We start from the raw sequence: 15,768 nt of genomic DNA, 5'->3' as shown, positions 1-15,768 counted from the left end.
GGGTCCTGATTTCAGCATCGTTACAGGGGAGTCCTCTCCCCTGCAATGAAAGGAACGATCCTGCTGGGTTTGCCCCGTGCACGAAGCCACAGGTTTTACCCAGGTTCCCAGCTGCAGAATAGAGCTTGGGCCACAACCAGGACAGATGGGCACCAACAGCAAAATGGGAATCGGATCTGATTTGCTCAACGCTCTGAGATGCAGAGATACAAATGCTTGGTTTGGGTCACAGTGGAGCTTTACAACAGCAAACACGAGACACGACGAGGGACTGCATGATGTCCACTGCCCAAGCAGCAGCACGCCTATAGAAGTCCCCATGCCAACAACGAGAGCTTCCCACCTGGGCACTTGCACTCCCACTTAGGTTTTCCAGACTACGAGAAAATTGGGTTATGAAATGGTGAGAATCCCATTTAAATGAACCGATCCTTTGGGTGCTTGTGCTGGGTGCTCTTTTGGGCAGTTTTGTACAGTTTTAAGCTCTGATTCTGCAAAATCTGAGGTGGGCACATAGCAATGCGCACCGCTGTGCCAACCCATCGAGTCGTGGTGAGGCCAAAGGGGCCTCCTGCACCAGAACCTGAGCCTGTGTATGTGTGTTTGAAGAACCAGGGACCCAGAGCATACTTTAGGGAAACAAACACACTTTATACATGAAATCAAATTAACACTCTTATGGTCACGCAGACAGTGGAGCCAACCAACCATGAGAGTTACAGTGGAATCAACTTAATTAGCGCTCCTGTTTTTAACCGAGCAGCCCGTCTCTTCCAGAAAAAACCCTGTAGACTTTAATGGAAATGGAGTTCCACAAAAATTTTCCTAAAATCCTCCAGTCAGATGGAAAATGTGGTCCAACTCAGCTTCTGAATCATTCAGTTTCTGAATCATTGCTATAGGGAGGACAGGGTTCTGTGCTGACTGCACATAGTCCAACAACAGGACATACACAAATGTATATGGATCCAAATATTTGTAGGTAAACAGGCAAAGTTTGTAAGCTAAAAATCTTCAGGTTAACAAAGATCTTAACATGGGGCCATCCAGGAACTTGCACAGCACTTCTGCTCAGCATTATAATTTGCACAAGTATTTGTGTAAAGATAATATGAATTTATGATCACAATTTAGGGATGCATACGCAACCCAAGATTACTTTAATAAAATATTTCTGCATCTATAAATGAGTCTGCAGAAGTATTTGGAGTCGTGTAAGCACGGTGGGAACAGGCTATATTTATCATGTGTTATTCTATGTGCAACATTTAAGTATACTATTCCAACTATTTGGGTGATACATACCAGGTCTAACTGCTTTTATTCTGAGTGGGCACAGAGCTCTGTATTTAAAAGATAACAAGCATGCATATCCATGTGTGTACCGGGCACGTGCTACAAGAATATTTGCAGACTCTACTGTGTGCGTATGCGTGAATGCACATATGTGCACATACGCGTGTGTTTGTGGTGTATGAGATGCAGTGGGGGGCCTAATATCATTGCAACCATATGTGCTCTTATACAGAACATGTGTCCCAAAAAAAAACCATGCTGGTGTTCTTTCTCTGCTCTCCAAGGTTAACTTAAATAAAACAAAGAAAGCAGTTTCCCTTCTCAATAATTCATGGCTTTCTTTAATAGCCCATCTTAAAAAGATACATAATTTCCCCCAATTTTCTGATACACTAATTACCTAGCTTTAAAACCGATGGTGTTCTGCATCTGACCTAAGTGATACATTATCTGGAAACCCCTTCTAGCCCAGACATGGAACCATTTGCTTTCATCATCCATCACTTTTGCTTTTCTTGGTGTTTATCACCATCTATCCCTTGAGCTCCCAGGCCCCGATCCTGCTTAGACTGGAGTCAACAGCACAATTCCAGGGAGAGAGGGACTCGGGGAGCACCCAGCTTTCCTTTTCTTCCTCTCCACTGCTTTTCGTGTCTGCTAAAGCTGTATAGCAGCAACACATTATGCCGATACACTCAGGAGTCCCTCATTCCCAAAGATCTCAAAGCACTCCAATCCACCACCCAGACAAGTATTTGCTAGCTCAGTCAATCTCAAATCACTTTCCAACAGAAGTTCATGTTACTAGCCTCATTTTACAGCTGACGAGACCGAGGCAACTGGCATAAAACAACCCGAGCTGTGCCAATGGGCGAGGGGCAGCACGGACGAGCCACGTTCCCTCCCAGGCCCCTCGAGGCTCCAGGAGCTCGGCCACGCTGCCCACCACTGCCCTTTCTGCCATGCAGCTGTCCCTGCGGTGGGGCACAACTGCTGCTGACAACCCACAGGGACGGCCAGGCCGGGAATAGGAACCGAAGGAGCAGCCTTTGGGGCTGGAAGTGCCAGGAAAGTGCAAAGAAGTTGGACGCAGCTTCTCATGCTGAAATTTGCTCACCGCTCCTTGCCTGTCATTGTGCAAAGTGCTACCAGACCTTCAGTGCCAAACAGCAGGAACGTCTTTGGAAGAGAAGATGGCATCCCCATGGCAGGGGCCCTGATGCCAACCAAGTGAGCATCACCATCTCCCCAGTTCCTCGTGGCATCTAAATGAATGCTCTGAAAAACCTGCCCCCAGCTGTGCCTACCTGAGAATCTAGCCTGGTAGGACAAAGTATTTCAGGTTACAGCTCAGGCCTTTGTACGCTCCTTGTATCAGAGCAAACGGTGTACGCAGCAGCCATTAATACAGTAAATAAGTCGTGTGTATGCAGGCACGTAATGTACCCTCTGGAAGCGAGGGAATGCGTGGGGAGCAGGGCGCGGGTGTCCCACAGCACAGCATGGCTCTGGGCGGCTGCCCCGTGGCAGGGGCCAAGCACAGGACATTTGGCACAAAAAGCGAACGAGAACAACCCCCCAAACACAGTCTTTACATTTGCTGTTTGGCAGCTGTAACCAATTCTTCTTCTTTTAGGGACTGGCCACAAGGAGGGGACAAACAACCCATTTCTGTCTTTCCTGTGTTTCTGCAAGTGGGTGTGTGGGTCTAGGGCAGCAAGACGTGCTGTAGCTGCGGGGCACGTATGTGCCTCCAGTGCCCAGTGGCCAAAACACATCGGTGCAGTGTAACGTGAATCCTCTGCTTCCAAAGCCCAATCTGTGAGCGTTTGTGGACTCGATAAGTGTGTGTCGCAGTGTAGTAGGTGTAGCTGTGTGTGCAGGAGTATTATATGTGCTTGTGAGTACAGTAGGTGTGGTGCATATGTACAGTACAGCATGTGTTTGGATTCTGGGAGTAGGGGATGTTTAGTAATTAAATCCCTTTTCATCCTTCTGCACCTGTCTCCTTCTGAAAACTGAGAGAACAGACGTCAACCGGGACAAGGGCTGGATTGAATACAGCCAATTCTGAAATATTTATTAGCTTGTGACACCACTCAATGGAGGAGAAGGAATGCTGGCTAATCCGCCCGGCAAGTGCTCACTTGGTGGAGGGGCATTTTTCTACAGTGCCTCATTATATTTCAACTACTGTCTACTTTGTCAAAAATGGTATCATTTTAATTTGTGTCTATATTTGCTTTCAAATGCTTTTGCTAGTAACCAGAGATTTCGGAGCACTGGGTTCTCAATCTAGGCTTACCTCCCGGACACGCACAGCTTTCTGGCCGTGTTACAGCGCTGTTGCAGAGCTGTGTTACTGCTGTGTTTCCTTCCCACTGCACTCTTCTATCTGCCATTCTTGCCAGTGAGGACCATGCAAAGTATACTGAATGAAGAACAGACACCCTGAATTTCCCACTTTTCCACTCATTCACCTGCACATCTTTTAATTAGTAACGCAACGTGGCGCTCCCCCAGTCCCCAGGTAGGACTTGAGACCCAGGTGTGAGCAGTCCCTTGCTCCCACCAGCCCTGAGAGTTCACATAAATGGAAGTTATTGCTCTTTCTTCAGGCTATAGCAGGGCACTGGTCAATGCCTGACTGTACAGGAGTCAGCAAATTTGCTTGGATTAGTGACTACGAATTGACTTTAGTGTCAGGTACAATCGTACAAGGTTTAAGCCATCATATGGGCATCCAAATGTTAAGCCTCCTTATAGTAGGGAGCTCTTGCATTTGGGCTCTGGTTTTGAGTCACCATCCGTGCTGGCAAATGGATATGAGCTTCCACTAGCTCCTCTGGAAGGCTCCTGACCATACAGAGGCACTGCTGGTGAAATCCTGAAGCACCACGGACTGCCCGTGGGGCAGGGCTCGAGCTCACTGCGCTGGGAGAAGCTCATCAGCAAGAGAGCATCTTTACCCCGCAGCCTCCTGCCGCCAGGTACGCGCTACGCCTGCAACAACTGCCAGGGGCTGGGGCTGTGTGTGCCCATCTGCCTGCTGTGCGTGCAGATAACGCGCAGCCAGGCATTTCTGCAGAGACCTGCGCACACAGGCAGGCATCCTCCTGTGTACTTACACCATATGCCTGCATGCAAGCTCCACGTTATCTTTGTTTGCTGTAAATGGCCACACCCTAATCCCTGAGAAATTATGGCAATTTCTGAGGGTAGAACTTGTGGGGGGGGGAAATGACTACCAGGGCTTACAGTGTCTGAGGAAGGGATCAGGTGGAGATGAAGCTTGGCCCTTTTAGCAGACAAAAACATTAGTTTTATTTTAAATGGCAGCTCATTACATGTATGGCTTACACACATCCCTCTCAGAGAGAGCTTGTCTCGTCCCGTTAAAGGGCGCTCAGTGCCTGAGAGAGAAGATCCCACCAGAGGCTGCGTTTAGTTGATGGGGAGGACTGGACTCTAATTTCTAGTGGAGAGCAAAACCTGCCCACACCACAGCCTCTGTGTGCAGGGACTTCCCAGGAAGGGATTTTCTCTTCACCAAGGTGGAAAATATCCAGGGATCCTCATGGAGCTCAGAATTAACCTTTTCTTTAGGATCTCCTGGGGATGCCTGCCAGATGCAGATGCTGCAGATCCTTGAACAGGGATGGGGGTTTAAAAGTTTTCTTACCAGCACTGCGCAAAAATAAAAAACAAAGAAAAAAAAGGCAAGACTGACAACAAATCCCACTGTGTGAGGCTTATTCTGGATGGTTTTGGCATGATGCATCGTTGCAACTATTGTGTTTGAGCAGTAATTAGACGTGGCCCTGGGGGACGGCAAGTGCATTAGAAGGGACGGGGGCTCACCATGAGCCAAATGGCTGCTCTTATTGTTCTCCGCAGGGTACTTAGGATGTTCTTAGAACCAAATCCTTCCATAATGCTGCAGAAAAAGGACTGCAGCATGAGACCTGCAGCAGCGCTGACTCTGTACATCGGATAAAACTCACGCCTTTCAGCACTTACACGCGCTCCACGCACCCATTTACCTGACCGCATGGACAAGAGCAGTTTGCCACTGTGGAGCATCCTGGCACTGCTTCTGCTTCACAGCAACGTGCTCACACTCCTGCAAACCGTCTGTTGTGTGTGTAACAGCAGCTACTCCTTAAAGCAATTTTCAGCGTCAAGGATGGGCAGCGTGAGGCTTGAAAGCCAGAATACTTTCTGTCCATTGATTATATCATTATCATTGCCTCTGCACCCACTGATAGTATTCAGTCCATTTTCCAATTGATCACATTGGGTTCCTTACATCTATTGATCTGTTTTATCAAACCTCTTGGTCCTGGAGTTACTCTGTTCCCCAGTACACCACCCCACGAGCTTCAGAGCACCACAGCACGTATCGATTGCATCAGGTATTCCCCGTCACTGTGGCCGTACCGACCCCCTTCGCCGCACCGAGCGTACTGGGCCTTCCTGTCTTATTGCTGTATTGGCTTCCTCAGCTGCACCAGTTATATCGGTATTTTCCTGTCTCAGTGGTTATAGCCAGTCTCTTTTACAACGATACTAAGATCCAGTTATAGTGGATTATACTGGAGCCAAAGTGCCCCCTATGTCCTGCAGCCTCAAAGACTTCCCAGCATCTTTCCACTGAGCGCCGTGCTGGGATTCCATATGCCTGTCACACCAAAAGCCCTCTTAGGCACTTCAAGTCATCTGGGTTCTTTTCAAACTTTCATAAACAGACAACACCATCCAGTTGCAATGAACAGACAGAGAGAGAAAAAAATATATTATTTCCCGTGAGTGAATGCCTCTTGACCCTAGTTCACAATTTCTGCTCAGATCGTATCACAGCTAGATGGAGGGGGTGACACTGGTAAGACCCTCGGACACAGATGGAAGCCCCATCTTTGTCTTCACCTCAGCTTTGGAAGTGCTCACCCACAGAAAGAAATTGGTCTCTCGGATGACTTTCCTCTCTTCAAGAGGCCGGCCTCCCTCCAATATTTTGAAGAAAGCAGAAAAGCAGTAGGTCCAATGCATGCAACACACCAGAAATGAGGGGAACAGTCTCATTTTAAGCAAATTCACCCCAGTCTGAGACTGTCTGCTTCTCAGTTCACAACAAGACCTGACCCTTCCTCCTCTGCTCAGTGCTGCCAACCAGCCCTGGACACGGTGGCAAGACCCCCACCAGGAGCGAAGAGGCTTTGGCTGGGCATCTCCTGCTGGTGGCAGGAGCCTCCTAAACCTCCTGCCAGGCAGGCAGCCGCAGCGCTCAGCACCTACCAGAATCAGTTCCGGGGTCAGTGCGTGGGCCGGCCCGGGAATGTCATGCTGATGGAGGTCACGGGGAGAACCTTCCACTCTGTGCCTCTTACCCTGGCTTACCCAGGCCACCTAAAAGAGACAGGAGTCCCCAGGCTACGGCCACCCGATCCCTCCTCGCAGATGGGCCAGGCTCTGTGGGGTGTACCAGGGCCTATATACGACTTTCCAGAGTGCTTCCCCTTTAAGACAGGACTGTGCAGCCTTTATTTGCTTGTTGAAACTGTTCAGTTTTAGGACAGGGGGGGAGGTCACACCTGTTGTGGAACTTGATAGAAGGCTTATTTATAAACTTTCAGAGCTTGGGATTCTTGCAGAGCTGAATGCGCTGATGTCCGGAGGGGAAGGTCACCGAAATGCTTGTTTATAAAAGCAGCAGCAACTGGAAAAACCATAAAAGTCTGAAATGATGAAATTAACAAGCTATTTGATCAGGCGCATCGGCTATGTGCTCTGTGGTCAGCCAGAAAAACCTCGCACGTAAGAGCCTACCCTGCTGGCTGCTACCCTGAAATTCTCCTTCAGAGAGGCGAATGCATTGCGCCCGAAGAGGGCAAAAAATAATCAGCTGCTTAGTGCGGGCTACTTTTGGGTCCCTGGCTGGTCCAGTCTTAATTTGACCTTGCATGGAAAGGGGAAAGCCTACTCGGCACTTGGTATCACAGCTAATCCACTCTTTAGTTTCGCAACTTCAAAGGGCTGCACCACTTGTTAGCACGCGGAGGGCTCTTTTGGCAAGGAGGCAGTCACACCCCAAAAATCTGCCACTATTTGGGGGGCGGTGGGGAGGTGGCGACTTCTGTCTTCAGAAACACTCCTGGATTTCTGCAGAAATGTTGCGTGCAAGGTGCTGGATTTTTCTGTTTGTTTGTTTGTGTTGCTGTTCGAAAAAGCACTTAGATTACAGCTTGGAGAGAAGGGGAAATAAAAACCTTTGCTTGGGTTTTAGGTTTAGTTTCTATTCCCATTTCACAGCAGAGCTAATTTAAAAGAATTTCCTTTTCTCTTCTTTTTTCTCTTTTTAGTTTTCTGTATATGTCAGAATCTTGGTTTAAGGAAAGCTTCATTTTCACTTGGTGACTGATGGCTGAACAGGTGGCTTCTGAGTTTGCAAGTGTCAGATGAACGAGCAGTTTAGAAATGGACAATTTGCAGCTCACTTTCTCTTGCTGACGGCCTTTTTTCTGCTGACAGATTCCTGCCCCTAGCAGCCAAATCATGTACACAGTATCTGCCCTCCAACCCTGGTGAAAAAAAAGCTTCAAGAGGAAAAAAAAAAAAACACCCTAAGAAAGAAGATGGGCTCTTGGGAACTCGTAGCCATAAAATGGAAAGAACTTCACACTTGGAGGCGTGCTTGCCAGCTCAGCCTACTTGGGCATAATTTATAAGAGGGGCAGGATTTTCTGCTTCGCTTTCTTTCCTGGAAAGTTTGTTTGGTTGATGGGATTTTTCTGCAGATCCCTGTCTAAAGCGATGGGACACTAGAACCGGCACGAGTGAGTGTCCGCTGCACATGGTGAGGCTGTCCCAGCACCAGAGCCAGCAGCCCCTCCCCACAAACCTTCTCCCTGGCCACCACCAACCAGCATCCCACCTAGAAATGTCACCAACCAGGGGGTTTGGATGGTCAAATCCACAGATGTCCCCCTGCCTCTTGGCGATTAAGTCCCTCAATGAGGGAGCACGGGCATGGGTGGGATCGGCACAGGTCTCGTGCTGCTGCCCAAGCTGACAAGGGGTTCTCCTGACGTCTTTACGTGGCTGTGGGCTCACCAAACACCAGATTTCATTCACTAATTCAGATACCAAGGTAAAGACAGCCTTGTTTTGTAACTCCCATCTTTAAAGTACGGATTTACCAAAGGTAGCAGTCACTCTTCTGATGTTTCACTATGGGCAAGTAACTTAAGGACTGGTTTTGAAAGGATCTCAGGGGCTCTTGGTACCAATTTTTCAGAAGGATTTAGATGCCTTTGAAAGATAAGTGCCCAGAGGGGTCTTAAAATTTTCAAGGCAGGCTACATTAAAATCGGATGGATTTACGTGCCTATCTTAAACAGTTTTGATAATCTACGAGGTGCCTATCAGAATCTTTAGATAAAGAGAGCACTTTGAAAATCTGACACTTATGGACTTGAGGAATTGTAATCTAGAGAACACATCTCGCCGACTTCCAGGCGCATTTAAACTCCTAAGCCTCTCAAAAATGAACCTTAGGATCCTAAGTCACTTAAGTGCTTAAAAAATGTTGCTCTGTGCCTGTATGAGCTGGATGAGGACAGATGAGCAGGGAAGGATTAGATGCATGCATCTGTCTTTCCGTGTAGCTCTCATAACACTTGAGTGTCTGTGCATATGGATAAAGGTGGATTGATGAGCGCATGACCATATGCATGAGCATATAATATGGCCGATTGGATGGGACAGGGAGGAACAAAAATTGGGTGGAAGTGACAGGTGATTACACGGATAAATAACATCATCTCGCTCAACGTTTATTTAGTGCTTTTCATCCAAAGGTACCCTTAAGTGCTTTACAAACTGTTATGGATATAAGAATGACTTCACCAGCCACAGCAGCTCTTTAAGAGTACACAGCCAAATTATATGATCAAGTTATGACCAGAAATGAAGAGTATCAGGTCCCACTGAAATTGCCTAGAATTTTTGGCCATCAGCCATTTAGGACTCAGTCAATATACCCAGGTTTGAGTTGTTACACAGGGAGAAAGTGCTACGGAAAGCTAACAATGACAAATGGGAGGGACCTGGTTTTCAACGCCATTCGAGGAGCACTGCCAGCAGCACGAGCTGGGGAAACTGGTTCAGCATTAATGCGGGGAGCAGAGGGAGCTGCCGGCCTCTCCATGGGTGGCAGAAGGGAAGACGGGGAGGGAGATGGCTGTATGGTATTTTAAAGAGGAACAAAGATACAGGAGCTTGTTTGAAGTAAACCAGCACAAAAAGAAAAGGAGCAGATTGGAAATGGATGAGAGATCCAAGGGAGAGGGAGAGGTCAGATCTGGGAGGTTTTCACCGCTGTCTGAGGCTCCAGCCCACGTTCTCGCTGGGAGGAGATCCCATCTCTCCCATTAGCTAACCCGGGCTCTTTCTCTGGGCAGCACACGCACTCCAAAGAAGGCAAGTGATGCCAGCTGCTTTCTTGCCAAACGGCGGAGTTAAAAGCTGTACAAAGTCATAGACAGTAAACAATGAAACAGAAACGACAACAGCAGTTTCTCCTGCTGCCTCCACCTCTGCACCTTGCTTCTTCCCTGACTCCTTCACACCCTTTCCCCTACCTCTGCCAAAAGGATGAAAACATCATTGAATCCATACTCTGACACAGCCTGGGAAGAAGCAGCTGCCCAGTATATAAATGTATTTCAGTAGAGTCGATGAATAAAAGCTACTAGTAGAATACAACCTAAAACTGCTGGGCACTGAGCAAATGGGGAAAATGCTTTCATCTTTTCTGCTCTCCAAGCTGCATTTCCTCTACCCACAGCCCCAAAGCAGCCAGTACCTCATTCAAGTTTAATGCCAGTGGGGTTGTGTCAGGAAGGGGTGCAGTAGTTTTGAATGCCTAACCTGTACACAAGGCTTTTCCCACCATGAGGAGGATTTTTGGATGTGCTTCCATTACACTGTATAGTTTCCTGATCACCTTTAGAAGATGGAAAGCGATGAACAGACCGTGCAAGGGGCCAGCTCTGTCCTGCAGCTGTAACAAAGAACATCCTGCTGGCATGGTGAGCACTGGTTCTGTGCTGTAGGGAGATCTGGCCTTAAGGAAGGGCCAGGCTGCACAGCGCACACTCTCCTCACTCTCCTTGACTTCAGGGGCCCATGCAATGGAAGATGAGTGACTTACAGAACCCATCTCCAGCAACGCACACTGCTCAGTGTCAGAACTCCCGTGATAGAGTGCAGTTCCTTCCAGGACAGGCTATAAGCTGCAGCAGCAAACGTGCTCCTAGGCCAGATGAACGAGGTCAGAGCTGGGCTCTCATGGCTCGGCTATGTTAATATATTCCAATTAGCCCTGCCTATCCACAAGCTGAGCTCAAAAACTGTTCACATTCAGTACTGCTCCCATTAGGTAACTGGATCACCCAAATACTACATGACTAGTAGTCCATGCCGAGGTGTATTAAAATCAAGCGAGGAGGATGATCTCATTCCCAAAGCAACGGGCTGTGGATCAGGGGATGGAGCTCCAAGTCCTACCTCTGCCAAGCCTCCACGGCTAGCCTGGACACGCCACTTCCTCGGGGCCTCGCTGCTAAGTCAGAGATGCTCCCGCTTCCTTCTTCTGCTTCCCTGCCTGCACTGCAAGCTCTTTAGGATGAGGGCTGCTTCTAGCAATGCGAGTACCTGGTACAAAGCATGGCGGGCTTCAGAGCCGATTGAGGCTTTTATATGAAAATATGCATCTTAATTACAGCAGGAAAAATAAACAAAGTGAAAGATGGCTATATTCTCAGCAAATGCTGGATTTGTTATTTTGCACACAAAAAGGAAATTAAAGAAAATAATATTTTCAACAACATTTGCTTTAGTCAAAAAAACTGAATTTGGCAGAAAACTGACTATAACAATAAGCATCAACGTTTTTGTTCCTTGTCACACATTTTTGCCCATTTACAACTGCTCCATGCCTTCTGGCACATATTCAGTGGCAATGAGAACACAGAAGCAGAGACTTGGTGCAAAGCACGGCTGCCGGGGAACAAGGGGATGTAGTTCTGGAAACACAGCTAAGAATCCATCTTCCACCCTGCTCACCTGTTCAGCTATTTGCTGGGTCTCCCTGGCAAGCACCGGGTTTCTTGTACTCGAGTTTCTCAGGGTGCTCAAGTGAGTTTCTGGGCAGTTTTGGCTTTGTCCACACAGTCACAGATGCTTTCCTCTGTGTCTGGGATGACTACGTAAACAGGAATGGGGAACGTCCGTCAGGAAGTGAAATTGCCTCGCTGTTCTTCTGAGCATTCGGCCCTGAATTTCTGAACAACTGGGCTGACCTGGTGGGGGACTTTCACAAGCACGTTTCACTCCCACCTGAGCACGTTTCCCTCTGCTTTGTTTCCCTAACTTTGTGTCACACTTACTAAGGACAAGGGAGGTCCACAATGCCTCGCACCAGAAGTGTCTGCATTTGTGTGTGTGTCATCACATTTTTACAACTGTGTATCACTGTTTGTCAGCATATATCAGTATGTGCACCTGTTTAACTGTATTTCTGCTTGCTCTTTTTTTTTTTTTTTTGGCTTTGTGTGAGATTCTGTGAACATATCCTTTTCCTTTCTTTTCCACTACCGAAGTGCATCTTTTTTTTCTGGGTAGGTACGTCTGTATAAAAGTGTCCTTTTGATATTCGTCTTGCTCTTCAGATGTTCCCTTGCACTCACACTGGAGCGTTCACGCGGGCATGTCTCAGTATAGTTGTGCATTGATATTTGTTCTGAGTCGTGCGTCTTTTCCCGTGTGTGTAATTCACTGCCTCTGTCTGTGTGCTTCTCTCTGTATTTTCTTGCTGTTTCCCCCGTCTGTGTTGTGTGCAATTACCTGGGTTTGTGCATGTATGTATCTCCTTGTTTTTATTGTCAGAGGGCTGATTTTTTGATGGGGTGGGTGGTGGTGCAATTGTTTGTCATTTTGCTTTGTATTTATCTTTCAGTGTTTTCCCTATGTTTGCATAAAGTAGATGCAGACTACAATTTGTTGATGAATTCTATGAATACTAATCTTAGGCTACCCTTGACCCCGAGGTCAGCTAAAGATCAAAACCAAACCATTTAATATTTTCCTTTTGCAGATCAATAGAAGCATAAATTCACTCTCAATGACAACTATAATTTCAAACAGATCTATAGGAGGCATGCATGCATTTCCAGGACGAGCCGCTCATGCGCCTGTTGGGGAGCACAAGAAAAAGAGTTTCTCTGTTGTTGTGTTTTCTTTTTTTTTTTTTACCATTGAATCTCTTTTGCCTTTTTTTTTTATTGCTCTGAAATGCTATTTTCAGCAGCTGCTGTCATATAAATATCTCTTGTTTTTCTTCTCCTCTTTCCCTCCTGGTGAAAAGGGCAGGGGACCTATTGAAAATTCTGCTTTATCTCTTTCAGGAGAGTTCAAGTGCGGGTCGAACAATCGATTCCTCCTCCTTTTCTTTTTTAAGTTTCCTGTCGTTCTTTTGCCCAGATCAGCATTGAAGGAAAATAGGAAGGGCAGCCTGGAGTATGTACATCTATACACCCAGAGACAGCAAGAGAGAGCACGCGAGTGTGTATGTAAGCATACATAAAGAGGTTTTTATATATCCATATAAATATGTACACACGTGTGCACACACGTACCTGTGTGTTTCTGTCCTGTGGCTGTCTGTACGCCACAAAACAACGAGATGTTCTTACGGCAAAAGTATTTCAGAGACAGGGAAAAAAAAAGCTGGGAAGTGGGAAAAGTTTGGAAGTAGTGTTCAGTTCTGAACCGGAATATTAACCCTTCCAAAAATTCTCCGCTAGGAATTGCAAAAGCTTTTAAGGAAATGTTGTAAGATCCTAGACAGTTCCTACAATTTTCCATGTGGGGGGAAAAGAGGGTTATTCTGCAAGCAGCATTGTTTCAACCAAATAAATTCAGCTGATAATCCACAAATCTTTAAAGCTGTATTTAGTCTAGAAAAGGTACTTTTCAAACATTTTCACCAAACCAAAGTGGTGGGAAGGGGGCTGGGGGGTGGGGGGGAGACAGAAATATAAAAAAGCAAAACAAATGACACCATTAATCTGCCTGGATTTTCCACCTCATAGAACAATCTGTTTAGGAATGACTGAAATAAAGTGGAATGTGGTTTAGATTTTTTTTTTTCCTCTACAATCTCTCTCTGCAAATTCCTTGTTTATGGAGAAACATTGAAAACAGGAGTTAGTCCCACCACCCCCTTGGCGAAAAAAGGGGGGAAAAAAAAAGCACCACGAGCACAGGGGAAAGAAGGAGGGGGGGTTTGCTTTGTGTAGGAAATAAAGACCGTAAAGTGAGGACTTTTATTGCTGGCAATCAGAGTATTGCTGCTGGCAGTGGCTAAAGGTGGAAAGCAAAGATGATTTAATTTATAGAAAGGACAAAGATGTCATGTAGCAGATTTAATCACTGAAAAGAAAAAAAAAAAAAAGAAAAAACCTAGCTAACGTCATAATTTACATTTTGGGATAATAAAGAAGAGTGAAAGAAAGAAACAACTGAAAAACCCTGAACGGGTGAAAAAAAAAATAAATGAAGGAAGATAAATAGATTTGCCTGTAAAACTAATAAATTTAAAAACAAAACCAGAAAGCAAAACACAGCCCCTTGAAAGTGCTGGTAAAATGGACCATCGATTTTGGAATTCATCTGCATTTTGTATTTTAATAATGCTTACTCTCTCTCTCTCCCTCTCTCTCTTTTGCAAAATATAAAAGCTGATCTGATAAATATTAATTTGAACCATCATAATGTATTTGAAAATTCCAGCTAAAATGTCACCACATGGAACATTAATGTAATATTTCAAGGCCCTGAGAGCAATACTCATATTGATTGCATTTATTTCACTCTAGGGAGGAGAAATAATTCTTCAATGTGGGACACATCTGGTAGCCAAAGATGCAAAAGGCTGAGGGTAGAAATGCAAAATTATATGGAAAAAAAAAACATAACCTAACCCCCCAAAACAAAACAGAAGTGCAAGTGAAGCTGACAAACGCAGCCCATTCAATCTTGTGTTTCAGTTGCAGCAATTATTATTTTTTTTCATAATACTTCCCTTTGAATTTTTAGTTTTGGGAAAATAAAAGAAAAAAAAATCAGAAAACAACAAAAACTCCCATCGTGTTTTTATGAATCTTTTGGCAGGAAAACCAACAGTATCATCACAACTCTAAAGAAAGAATGTGTGTAATTGGATTGCTTATTGGAAACACAGAAGACAGGCTGAGAAGACAGCGCAGCAGTTAATTCTGCAAAACTTTGACAGAGGTTTCCAAGAAAGATGCTCTTATCTGAGGAGCTTCCTCTGGGGTTGGGGGCTCGAACTTTGTAACGGTGGAAACCCAAATGTGTGCAGATTGGGGCTATTTTCCTGCGATTCTGCAGAAGGAGCACGGAGACGCTGCCTGTCTGGAGTCCCATAAAACAGATCTTTTCCTTGTCATTAAGAATATTGATGTTCATTAGGCCCGGGCGTCAATGAGTCTTTGTGCAAATGAAACGAAATCTGAGTCAAATTGTGACCCTGAGCCCAACACGTAACCGCAGAGCGGCTGCAGTCGGGGGGCTGGGGCCGAGAGGTTCCCCTAGCACCAAAACCTCACCACCCCTACCCCGAGACAAAAAAAATCTCCGCAGCCACAGCGACAGAGCCAAGGGAACGGCCGTCCCCGCCCCCCCAAATCATCCTGCTCATAACGTGGCTTCTGATAAAGGTGGCACAGATCAGGGCTACTTTTAGGAGTCTCTCGAGGCGAGCTCTCCGCGTGGAAGCAGAGTTTGCTCCCCATCCCAGCCCTTGGCAGGGCATTACCCTTCTGCAGGTAAAGCTCTTTCCTTTTCATTTCCTCCCAGGGCTTCTCTCCCGCCGCCGCGGGTCTGAGGTTGATGTTTCTGCTGTACAAACTCCGGGCTAATAAAGAAAGCTCGAGTCCCGTAATTCATGGCGAGGCGCTTTGACGGAGCACTTTCAGTGTTAACAGTGTGACGGGCGCTTTTCGGAGCTAATGTCTCACTGATATTAACGGCCATGCCCACGGAGCAAAATCTGCAATGTAAAAGCGAGCGGCTTGCTAAATATTTACAGGCTCGCACATCGCGCTGTCCCATTCATTTCCTTGACCTTTCATGCAGGGGGATGGGGAAGGAGAAGGAGATGCCAGGGAATGGTCCCTTCTGAGGTACAGAGGCACTGCAGCCAAATTGGCTCCCCAGCCTCTGATAGCGAGACCTTGAGCCGAGGCCCCGCTCCTTCCTGCCAGCAGTCCATGAGATTAAACAGAGAAAAGCCACCGTGGGCAGGCTCGGGCCACAACTTTCCAGGCAGGGATGGGGAAATAGCCCCCGAAAAAAAAAACCCTGCTGGGAGCAGAGTGGGCCATCGAG

The 15,768-nt window shown here is 46.6% G+C and overlaps 1 protein-coding gene and 1 long non-coding RNA gene across 2 annotated transcripts in view; one reads left to right on the top strand and one right to left on the bottom strand.

The window, feature by feature from the left end:
- Nucleotides 1-6,754, bottom strand: part of CASZ1 (castor zinc finger 1) — a 204,309-nt gene extending 197,555 nt beyond the window's left edge. Inside the window, exon 1 of the mRNA XM_068658838.1 lies at nt 6,592-6,754. The gene's annotated coding sequence lies outside the window, so the exon portion shown is untranslated. The remainder of the gene's footprint in view (nt 1-6,591) is intronic.
- A 2,278-nt stretch (nt 6,755-9,032) lies between these two features.
- On the top strand, nt 9,033-14,684 carry LOC137843455 (uncharacterized). The gene is made up of 3 exons (XR_011089538.1): nt 9,033-11,975; nt 12,762-12,926; nt 14,530-14,684. It is a non-coding gene; the product is annotated as an uncharacterized lncRNA (long non-coding RNA).
- The last annotated feature ends 1,084 nt before the right edge of the window (nt 14,685-15,768 follow it).

Source organism: Anas acuta, chromosome 22, assembly GCF_963932015.1.
Source record: "Anas acuta chromosome 22, bAnaAcu1.1, whole genome shotgun sequence".
NCBI lineage: Eukaryota > Metazoa > Chordata > Aves > Anseriformes > Anatidae > Anas > Anas acuta.
This window is presented reverse-complemented; position numbering and strand designations above follow the sequence as displayed.